Genomic DNA, 11,283 nt, shown 5'->3' with positions numbered 1-11,283 from the left:
CCTCCAGATGTTGCTGGAGTCCATCTCATATCAGCCCCAACTGAAGTGGTCAAGGATGATGGGAGTTGGAGCTCAGAAACACCTGGATGGTCACAGGGATCTGCAACAGAAGCAAAGTATTTTTATTGACTTTGTTAAAGTGGGGATAGCACTAAAAAAATAAAAAATCAACAGGTTACTAAATTGGGGGCATAATGTATTAAGCTATGAGATGTTGTTGTTGTTGTTTAGTTGTTTAGTCATGTCCGACTCTTCGTGACCCCATGGACCAGAGCACGCCAGGCACCTCTGTCCTCCACTGCCTCCCACAGTTTGGTCAAACTCATGCTGGTAGCTTCGCGAACACTATCCAACCATCTCGTCCTCTGTCGTCCCCTTCTCCTTGTGCCCTCCATCTTTCCCAACATCAGGGTCTTTTCCAGGGAGTCTTCTCTTCTCATGAGGTGGCCAAAGTATTGGAGCCTCAGCTTCAGGATCTGTCCTTCTAGTGAGCACTCAGGGCTGATTTCCTTCAGAATGGATAGGTTTGTTCTTCTTGCAGTCCATGGGACTCTCAAGAGTCTCCTCCAGCACCATAATTCAAAAGCATCAATTATTCGGCAATCAGCCTTCTTTATGGTCCAGCTCTCACTTCCATACATCACTACTGGGAATACCATAGCTTTTACTATACGGACGTTTGTTGGCAAGGTGATGTCTCTACTTTTTAAGCTATGAGATAGAGCAATCTTAAGGATGCTAACCTGCCCCATCTGGGTTAGTCAAAGTGTTTTAATAGGTCTCAATGAGGCTGAAAATGTCTTAAACTTTATTGGAATGCCAGACAAAGCAGGATAATCGATAATACTTTCCCATTATTTTTTGCATTATTTTCTGTTTGGCTACAGACTGTATGACCTCAGTCTCAAAACGTCCTGTACACATGGCCTTTGTCTATTCTGTGCATTCACAAAAGAGCTGCAGGCTTGATTTCTTTCTCCTACACATCCAAGCAGAAGTAGAGATCCAGGCACGGCAGCCTATTCAGTGCCATCCACTTACAAACCGTTAAAATGGGATTACGAGCCTGTGCTGCTATAAAACCTTTTTTTTCTGTGTCTCTGCTGTCGATTGTTAAAAGGCCTTTCCATTATGATGTTCATGAAAAAGGAGAGCAGAGTGTTCTAGGGAGAGGACAGGGCTGTTGCATAAACTCTTCTTTCCAATTGTCCCCTGTGTGCTCTTTTGGTGAGGTCCAAAAGCCTCTTGTTTTGATTTCTCCTGCGATTACACGGTACAAACAGTATGGGTGCAATCAATAAAGAACATCTCTTGTTCTGGCCTTGTGCCCGTGCCCTTCTGGTATCACATTTATTTCATTCTCTGCAGCACAAAGTAGTTTCTTTATTTTGTTTTTGCTAGTAAGCACTTATTGATAAGCCAATAAAGTCGGAGCAAATTCAAAAAATAGACTTTCAAGTGTCAGAATTCCAGAAATGAAAATGCTCTATTCAGCAACTGGTGAGTGAGAGGGGATAGAAAATATGTTGAACTGGGGAGACCTGAACTTGAGTTCCCATTCAAACTTTAACTCTGTCTCACATTCATTGGAAAACAGTAGGGTTGCCATATCCCCAAGAGTGAAAATCCGGTTTTATGAGATCAGTTTTGGGGGATCAAAGTTGTTGAGCTTTTTTGAGGAACATTTCCCAAAAAGACATTCATTTTGGGGGTTTTATTAGTTTTTTAAAAATAAAACTTCAGCAAAAATCTGCCCAGGCACCATTTTTCTTAGCGATTCCAGGACATGTCCAGGAAAACCAGGACGTATGGCAGCCCTGGAATGCAACAAATCTTCCAGGGCAAACAAAGTAAAGAATATGAAGTAGATCTTTAAATTCATATTTCTATTTTTTTTATTAAGCTTTTGAAATAGCTAGTTTGTATTTCCTTGCCAAGTCACCACTGGCAGAGGAAGGTGGGTGTGGTAGGTACGGCCTGCCCCGGGTGTCATCCCTGAGGGGGGTGACATTGCTGCCCTGCCCCCCTGGGATATTCACCGCAGGCAGTGGCGCCTCTCTGGGATGCTCATCGTGGGCAACATCCCCCGTGCTCCCCGCCCTCCCCCTGTGGGATGCTAGCCCTGCGGGGAGCTAGCCCCACCCCACGGGTGACTAGCCCCACCCCCGGGTGCACAGCATGTGTGCCACTCCAGGTGCCGAAGCAGCTAGCTCCACCTCTGCAAGTCACACAGCTGAAGTCAATAGCCAGTTTCACCAATCCTATTAATTATACATTGGTCAGGCTTTGAGAAATACTCAGCAAACTCCATGGGGACTTTTTGTTATTTGATCGACTTCTTGGAACTTTGGATCCACTAAAATCCGCTTCTACCATTGTGCCTGTACTAGTCTATTCCCAGTGTAAGTAACTTAGGAATGCCCCATTTCAGCAGCTTCTTCTGTTTGCCTTAGTCCATGGCAAGGATATTTTAGAGAAGGTTTGTCTCCATGCTTTTAGGATCTTACGGGTTGGATCCAATATCATCAATTGCATGAAGTGTTCAAGACAGATAAGAAGAACGGTTTCTCAAACGAACCTTCATTATTAGAAAAAGTGTTATTACAAAACCAAACCAAGGTAATATCAAAAATATATGATACATTATTGGAGTAGGAGGTCAAAGATGAACAGGTCAAGGAGGTAATGATCAAGTGGGCTTTAGATATTGGGAAAACCATTAACTTAACAGCATGGGAAGAACTATGGAGAAAGGATTGGAAATTTACAGCCTGTGAAGTATTGAGGGAAAATCTAATCAAGATGTTTTATAGATGGTACTTAACACCTACCAAAATAGCTAAAATGTATAAGACAAAAACAAATCTGTGCTGGAGGTGTGGTAAAACAGAGGGGACACTTATACATGTTTGATGGACCTGTGAAAAAATCAAAAGCTTCTGGAACATAGTATATGACGAGCTTAAAAAAATGTTTAAGTATAACTTTATGTAAAATACAGAAGCTTTTCTACTAGGGATAACGGACACAGGTATAGCAAGAGAAGATCAGAAAATACTCCTCTATGCCACAGGAGCGGCAAGGGTCCTAGTTGCTAAAAACTGGAAAAAAAAAACTGTGCCAACAAAAAGGGAATGGCAAGACAAATTGTTAGAGTATATTGGCCTGGCTAGATTAACAGAGGCAATTAGAGATCACACTAGACAAGAGTTTTAAAAAGCATAGGGAAAATGCAGAGAAAACAGTGCCCTAAAATACATACCTGGACTTGTTTCGATTAATGTCTGCAGGAGACTTTGTGGATATTTAAGTTATAATTAGAAAAATCTCAATAATTATTTGTAAAGGGAACAGCTTATAAGAAGTAAATAAGGAGGCCAGATACAGGATAAAGGAAGTCTTTTATTTGGTTGTTTGTATTGTTGTATGTTATGCTCATTGTATGTTATGTTGACGTTTAATGAGGGTGGATTTCTGTATTGGGGTGGGGGTGGGGGGTTTATGTTATGTTGTAAATAAAATTTCCAATAGAGAATTCAAAAAATAAAAAATAAAATAAGGATCTGCAATGATTCTGTTGTGGCCATGATAAGGCTGAGCCCAAACTGCTCACTTCACCTGAGATTTATTTCCATGAGTGTCAAATTGTGTCATTCCCAGCAATTCTTTGTGTCCATTGTGAGCACACTTGTACTGATTTTATTGGGGTTTTTTTTGGGGGGTGTGTGCTTATTGTTATTTTTTGTCTGTCTATTATGCTTATTTCCTCACAATTCTGTTTCTGCAAAATGCAAAATGTGTATGCTTCCTTTCGATGGCTAATTGGCATTCCCAAGGCAGTTTATAAAGGAATAAAAATCCCAACATTGTAAAATAAACAAACAATAAAACTACACAGCTTAGGATAAAAACCATTTAAGTCATATTGGCTTTGGAAAGCTACATGATTTTGTTCAAGTTGTTGCAGTATTAAACCTGATAGGATGATGTGATGGATACTTGTAAACAAAATTATGTGGCTTACTATAGCCAATACATTTAAAGGTGTGCAAAGGGGGAAAACAAATTCATTTTTATTTGTTTTCTTTTTAAGTATTCATTTGTTTTGTTTTCAGTTTGCTGAAAATTGCATTTGTTCCTCTGTTTTCTGCAGAAGAGCCGAATTATGACTTCTGCTTGTTTGATCCAAATGGCGTGACATTTGCAGCCCCTCATGGCATTCATCACTCCAAATTACAGATAGATAAAGGTAAAGGTAAAGGTACCCCTGCCCGTACGGGCCAGTCTTGACAGACTCTGGGGTTGTGCGCCCATCTCACTTAAGAGGCCAGGGGCCAGCGCTGTCCGGAGACACTTCCGGGTCACGTGGCCAGCGTGACATCGCTGCTCTGGCGAGCCAGAGCCGCACACGGAAACGCCGTTTACCTTCCCGCTGGTAAGCGGTCCCTATTTATCTACTTGCATCCGGAGGTGCTTTCGAACTGCTAGGTTGGCAGGCGCTGGGACCGAGCAGCGGGAGCGCACCCCGCCGCAGGGATTCGAACCGCTGACCTTTCAATCGGCAAGTCCTAGGCGCTGAGGCTTTAACCCACAGCGCCACCTGATAGATAGGACAGATAGATAGGACAATGGAAAAGGGTTGGAATCTGAATACACACTGAGATTTATTGATTTATTTAGTGTTAGTATTTAATTTTTATTGTTGTTGGATAGAACCATCCATGTTATTGAAAGACTGCATTTGTTTTGAACATTTTGTAATGTCAATCCATCATCACAATTTTTCTTTTGAAAATCAATAAAATATTTTTTCTTAAAAAGAAGAAGAAGAAGAAAAGAGAAATCCTATATGATTCACATTGCTTTCAATGGAAGACCCGGCTGAATTTCTCCTGCTTCTAGCTTCAGTGTTTTTGATTCTATTGTAATGAAATTTTATGAATTCTATGTGCAATTTTGGGCCAATGGTTGACAGGGCCGGAAATGATTTTTTTCTCTCAATTTCACCGGCACTTGGTTGGTTCCCTGCCCCACCTTTCTCTTTTTGAAATTATGGCCTTCCTTTGTTAGGTATAAGAAAGTTTGCATGACAAGGCCCCGTGCCCCCCTTATACACATGGACACGGATAAGTTAGGTTAATGTGCAAAAAATAGGCCAAAACTTTACTGTTTACAGATGTGAGCGGTTTGGCTTAGGCACTGGGTGAAACCAGACTATATCTTGACTCCTGCCCATCTGCAGGGAGTCTCCTAAGGGTAAACCACCGGTAGGGGGAGCCCTATGATATACATCAAATTGGGGCACCTCCAGGGCCCCCGATGGGGGCATGGCATGGCCCTAGCCCACGCCCAGGCTACGGACAGAATCTACACACCCGGATCCCTTAAAAGGGATACTTTTATTGAGGAGGGGCAGGCGGAGGCTATAACCATCCTTCCCATCACAAAGGCTTACCCAATGCCTAACCTCACAAAGTTGTGGCGATTGCTACAAGGTAGGCAAAAACCAAATGGCTGGTGCCAATTTGCCAAGTGGGAAAAAATTCCTATCCGGCCCCATCAATATGGCAGCCGACATATGTCCATGGCAAGCTCATGTCATACCAAAGCTTAAAAAGAGGGTGGGTGGGCTGGGAGATCTGGTGAGGAAGCAAAAGGAGGCCGCCTCCCACCCGTGCCACATTTTAAACGTCTTGAGTGTTAGAATTCCTGCTCCGTGATTGCAGTCATGGGATTGTTGTCTATCACATGATGGTATATGTTTTGACTCCACAAAGTGGGAAGTGACAGAGACAGGATCTTTGTGTTACTGTGTTCCATGAAGTGGGACTATTGTCCTTTGTTCTTTCTCTCTGCTGTCTGATGCTAGAGAGGGTGTGTGTGTGTTTATATGTAAATAAAGTAGATTAGCCAAAATGCTGAGTTGCTGAGGTCTGTCACTCAAGCTGCGAAGACTCTGTGGATCCCTAAGTGTGTCTGTTGGCATCAGTCTGTTGGCATCAGTCGCTGTGATGTTCGGGCTGAAGAAAGCTTTTGAAGCTCCCGAATGATAGACCAGGAGGGAGAGAACATGCCAGTCAAGCATGTGTCTCTGCCAGGGTCCTACTTGAGTGTAGGATGAGCTCCTGACACTGAGGTCACGTCCCCCAGATTGGTTGACTGGGGGTGTGACACGGCTGGGAGTCTCGGTGACATGGGCGGCATCCCTCCGTCCCCAATCTGGGTCACTGGGGGTCCCAGATGCCAGTCTGCAACACCGCCCCCCAGGGAAGGGGAGCGGATTTGCTGAGGGCGGAAATAGCTTTGGGCAGGATCAATGTAGTAGAGGCCTGAGGGGAGGATTGACCACAGCACCTGCAACTGCAGGGTGGAGATCTCCCTGTTGGAATCTGCACCCTGGTTGCCCAGTGAGACCTTGTTTGCCTGGCTTGCACCACGGCACGGTTCAACCCCGGCTGACTCACATGGAACAGGTTTTGGGTGGTCCAAATCTGGTGGATCCATTCCATCAACATGTGGTTTGGGGAATAATGAGCTGATCCTGGCCCCAATGTCATGCCAACCCTTAGCCTACCTGCTGCTGCCAATGAAGATTTGGGCTGATTTTATCCCATCACTGTTGTACAATTTGGCTTTTCACTGCTCTCATCAGTCACATAATGCACCTACCTGGGCAAGCATGATTATATACTGGTGTTAAAAAGTCTTTAAGATCTCTCATCTCCCTCTCCATGGGGTTTCCTGAGGAAATGGAATCATCAGTAAATTACTTACATGTTTAGTCAAGATGTGACCTCAGTCTCAAAAAAAGGGTGACAGTGGGCATTAGGGCCAGATGTTTAGTGCTGGAGAAGTTCCAGTTGGCCAGGTTCCTAATTGAAGAGTTGGGGGTTAGCACAAGTGGCATATTGTTTGAATTTCCCTGAATTAATTTGGCTAGCTTAGTTGGGCTGAATTCTTCTTCACCAACTAGGAATCTGCCCCAACCTTTGTGCAAGCATATGATTGGTACAGTGCAATGATATGGAACACAGCGCATGGTGTTTTCAGCTAATGATGTCTCTTAACACACATTAGCATCATGTTAATAATAATTCCAGTCAAAGCAACAAGAACTTTCATCAGTGTGACTAATCTCATTTTCTTCCTCAATGCTCTGAAAATTGGATTTTTTTTTTTTAAAAAAACCATTGTTGTGAGTTTAAATGTTTATTTTCCCCAAGACAGCTTGGTCTGGATTTTACTTGGATAAATTTCATAAGCTAGTTTTCTGCTGCGTCTAGTTTTAAACTTTTAACTATATTACTGATGATAAGGAATGCTGAAAAAAATTAACTAAGTGCAGCAAAGAGTGTTGCACTGTCATCAGTTCATGAAAGCAGGCTGGTGCAACATTTTTTGTTGTTGATTGGGGTGGTTGCCTCACTCTGACGAGAGCTAACCCATCTTGCCCTTAAGAACTTCCAGTCATGCTGGTAAGCAAACCAAGCTCTCCACAAGACTGAGAAGGGCCCCAAAAGCAAACTGTATTATACGTGATAACCAGGCAATGCTAAATGTCTCTAGCATACCCAAGGTAATTTTTTTCTTTTCCATTGCAAATCATGTAACTTTTTCCTGCATGCCATTTCTACTGAAGCTAGGGAGACATTGCTTTTAAATATATATATATTTATAATTTTAATTTATATACATTACAACAACAATTCAGCAATAATTCTAACATTTTGAATCTTGACTTCCTTCCCCCTCTTTCTGCGGTTCCTTATATTTATTTTCACATTCTCTGCATACTCCAAATTATCTTAACTTATTTCATTTGTTCTCATATATTTTTTTGAAACTGCAGGTTTTTACAATAATCCTGCCAATGTCTTAATCTGTTTACAGTTTATTTGCAAATATTCAACAAACCATTTCAACTCCTTTATTAAAAGTTTAGTGTCTTGATTAGTGTCTTCTGTTAAGCTTCACCATTTCTCCATAGTCGGTGAGTTTCAGTATTCATTCTTCTTTCACTGGGACATCTTCTTCTTTCCATTTTTGGGCAAATAATGTTCTTGCGGCTGTAGTTGCATACATAAATAAATTTCTTAGGAAGACATTGCTGGAGCATACTGAAATATGAAAGGCCAGTAAAGTGATTCACAATATTAATTCTGCTTGTGTGCTCTGATGAATCGATGACGAAACTGATTCAGAAGTAAGCAAGCACCGTCCCCTAATCCGAGGTGACCCGACAGAGCTTAGTGTAATACTATTATGCTTCAAATCAGAATAGATTGTTTCTGCATAAAGTGACATGTAGGAATAGTCTAGTGTCCCCCCTAAAAATAAAAAGTATGTTTTGAACAAAAAGTGCCTCATGTTCTATTCTATTTGCAGGGGGAATATTTTGAAGAAAGCATAATCATATGCCTTAGAAATCTGATTTGCAATGTGCACATTTTAGAAGCATTTAAGGTGCCATCCTTTTAAATTCTTCTGCTCGCCACCACATTTCGTTATTCCTCCACTGTGTGTTCTTCTGAAGATGCACCCATGCTTTGTAAAAATAATGGAGGTGGGCACATATGAAGCTGCCTTATATTGGTCTGTCTAGTTCAGTATTGACTCCTTGATGGGTAGGCAAACTATGGCCTGGGGGCCAGATCCGGCCCAATTGCCCTCTAAATCCGGTCCGTGGACGATCCAGGAATCAGCGTGTTTTTACATGAGTAGAATGTGTGCTTTTATTTAAAATGCATCTCTGGGTTATTTGTGGGGCAAAGGAATTTGTTCATTTCCCCTCTTCAAAATATAGTCCGGCCCTCCACAAGGTCTGAGGGACAGTGGACTGACCCCCTGCTGAAAAGGTTTGCTGACCCCTCTGACTGGCTGTAGCTCTTCAGGGTTTCAGACAGGAATCTTATTCCCAGACCTGCCTGGAGGCACTGGACAAATGTAATATTTACATGCCAGCATTAGGCCCATTAGGGCATCTTGGTGGTTTGCAACAAATGGCCATATCAGAACTGCAATAAAGCCAATCTAAAAGGCAATGGGTTGCATCCAATGGTATCCTTGCCCTAGTGGAAAGCGCATACATGTTTGCAAGTTGGAGCTGACATTTTTTCCTGAGCAACCTCATCCACTGCAGCTTCCTGTTCCCCTCCAGAAAATCTACTACTGATGGTGAACCTGTAGAATAGAATGTGATGTGGAGGGTTAGGGGAATAACATGGGACAACTTGTACCAGACTTTATGGCAGGAGGAAACAGAGAGCTCACATAGGCCTACCAGTTTGGGCCGCAGCCCAATGTTTCTTTAAAGAAACCAGAAGACTGTGAGTTGTGAAGTCCCCAATTCACATCTTATTTGAGTCATGGATTTACTTCTCTTTCAGCTGAAGCAATATGGTCATACAGATATATTGACTTACTTTAAATATTTTTTTAGCAGTAGCATATTATTACTCTTAGCATCCATGTGTTCAACAGCAGTGGTACCTCAGGTTACATATGCTTCAGGTTACACACTCTGCTAACCCAGAAATAGTGCTTTAGGTTAAAAACTTTGCTTGAGGATAAGAACAGAAATTGGGCTCTGGCGGTGCAGCAGCAGCAGGAGGCCCCATTAGCTAAAGTGGTGCTTCAGGTTAAGAACAGTTTCAGGTTAAGAACGGACCTCCGGAACGAATTAAGTACTTAACCTGAGGTACCACTGTATCTCAGACTCACTTTGATCTCCAGTGTGGCCCAACTCTCCAGTTATTACAAAGTGAGGTGCTTCTGGCAAAATGCCCCTTGGGATCAGTGGGCCCCCTTGGCTAGCTTACCATCAGTGGCGGGCAACGGCACTGCTGTGACCTGAAGCAGGCAGCCATGAGCCATTTATCATTTTAACTACCCACAAGAATCAGGAGGGACTGTGGCCCAAAAAAGGTATCAGCCATTGTGGGCCATGCTGGGGCATTTGGCCCTTTGTAACTGCCTGATAGTACCAGGTGCTGCCACTGGGTCTGACTGTGCATTGAGTTTCCAGAGGTGCTGTGTGGAAAATGCCTGCATTCTTTCCCAACTGCTCTCCATCAATTAATGAGAAAAACTGTATTTGATAATTATCAAAGGAGAGTGAATTTTTGGAGGAATTCTCATTGGTACAGGGGTTTTGTGTGTGTCCCCGCCCCTTATTTTCAAGGCGGCCATGGGATGCTTGTGAGTGCCTTTCATTCTACAAATCATCTTTGCTCTGCAGCCTTCCTGGGTGTCGCATTTATGGAAATCCTCATTTGGACTGTGCTGTAAGTGTAGAAGGCAAGTATGCTGCCTATCATGTGTCTGACTGCAGTCCATTGCTGTTGCTCTTTTAAATGTGAAGTCTTTGCATTTTAAAGAAAATCAGTGCAGAAATAGGTTTTTAAAAACGTAAATAGGAGTTCCTGAAAAAAAGAAAAAAAACCCCAGCATGCATCTAAGGCGCTCAGTAGCCCAGTCGCCTGTCTTCTAACACTTCAATTAAAACCTAGTGGAAGAATACACTGTAGCTTTAACTCCTCTCTTGGGGATTTCTGAGATCAGGAAGAGCAGGCAGCTGGGGAGGCTGCAGAGTTCTGAAGGAATATTTATTGGGAAGAAACTATCCATGGATGCTTTGCAATTAAGTCAGTCCTGCATCCACTGGAAGCAATCCTGTAGCACCTTGAGAAGTAGTCGGAAAACTGGAAGCCTTCTTCACGGGTGAGCAAAATGTTTGAGAAACTGGAGGACAGGTTTTCACATGGTACAGCCTCCCATCTGGACACAGAGCAGATCCAGTCCTGCTTCCACAAGATTGGTGCATCATGCGCTTTCAGACCACGCCAGGGATTCTGCACTGGCTATTGATAACACAAGTGCTGAGCACTAGCTATTTCATGCTGTAGTCATCCTCCTCCTATCCCCCCTTGCTTTGTGTCTTTGATTTTCCTGATGGACAAAGAGGAAGAAAAAACCTTAAACAAGGAAAGGAAAGGAAAGGAAATGGTGGCAGGTGGTTCAACCTGCTTTTAATCAGGTAATGTTCCAGTTGCACAGCCCTCAAAGAAACCACTCTGATAGGCTTTAATATTCCATGCCAAAATGCATCAGGGTTTCTTTTATTTCATTCACACACCTAGAAGTTCTACTTAATGACTTAAGTCCTATAGGTCTGGAGGAGCTTTCTTCATCAGCCTTAAGTGCAAAATCCAATTGCAAATGACATAATGCATTAATGTGCTCTCAGGCTTGTACCAGTGGGAAGGATCTGCCCCTTTCCAAGAT

The sequence above is a fragment of the Podarcis gaigeae genome (genome assembly GCF_964106915.1).
Source record: "Podarcis gaigeae genome assembly, chromosome: 5".
Taxonomy (NCBI): domain Eukaryota; kingdom Metazoa; phylum Chordata; class Lepidosauria; order Squamata; family Lacertidae; genus Podarcis; species Podarcis gaigeae.
The sequence above is the reverse complement of the archived record's forward strand: the minus strand, read 5'-3'. Positions refer to the sequence as shown.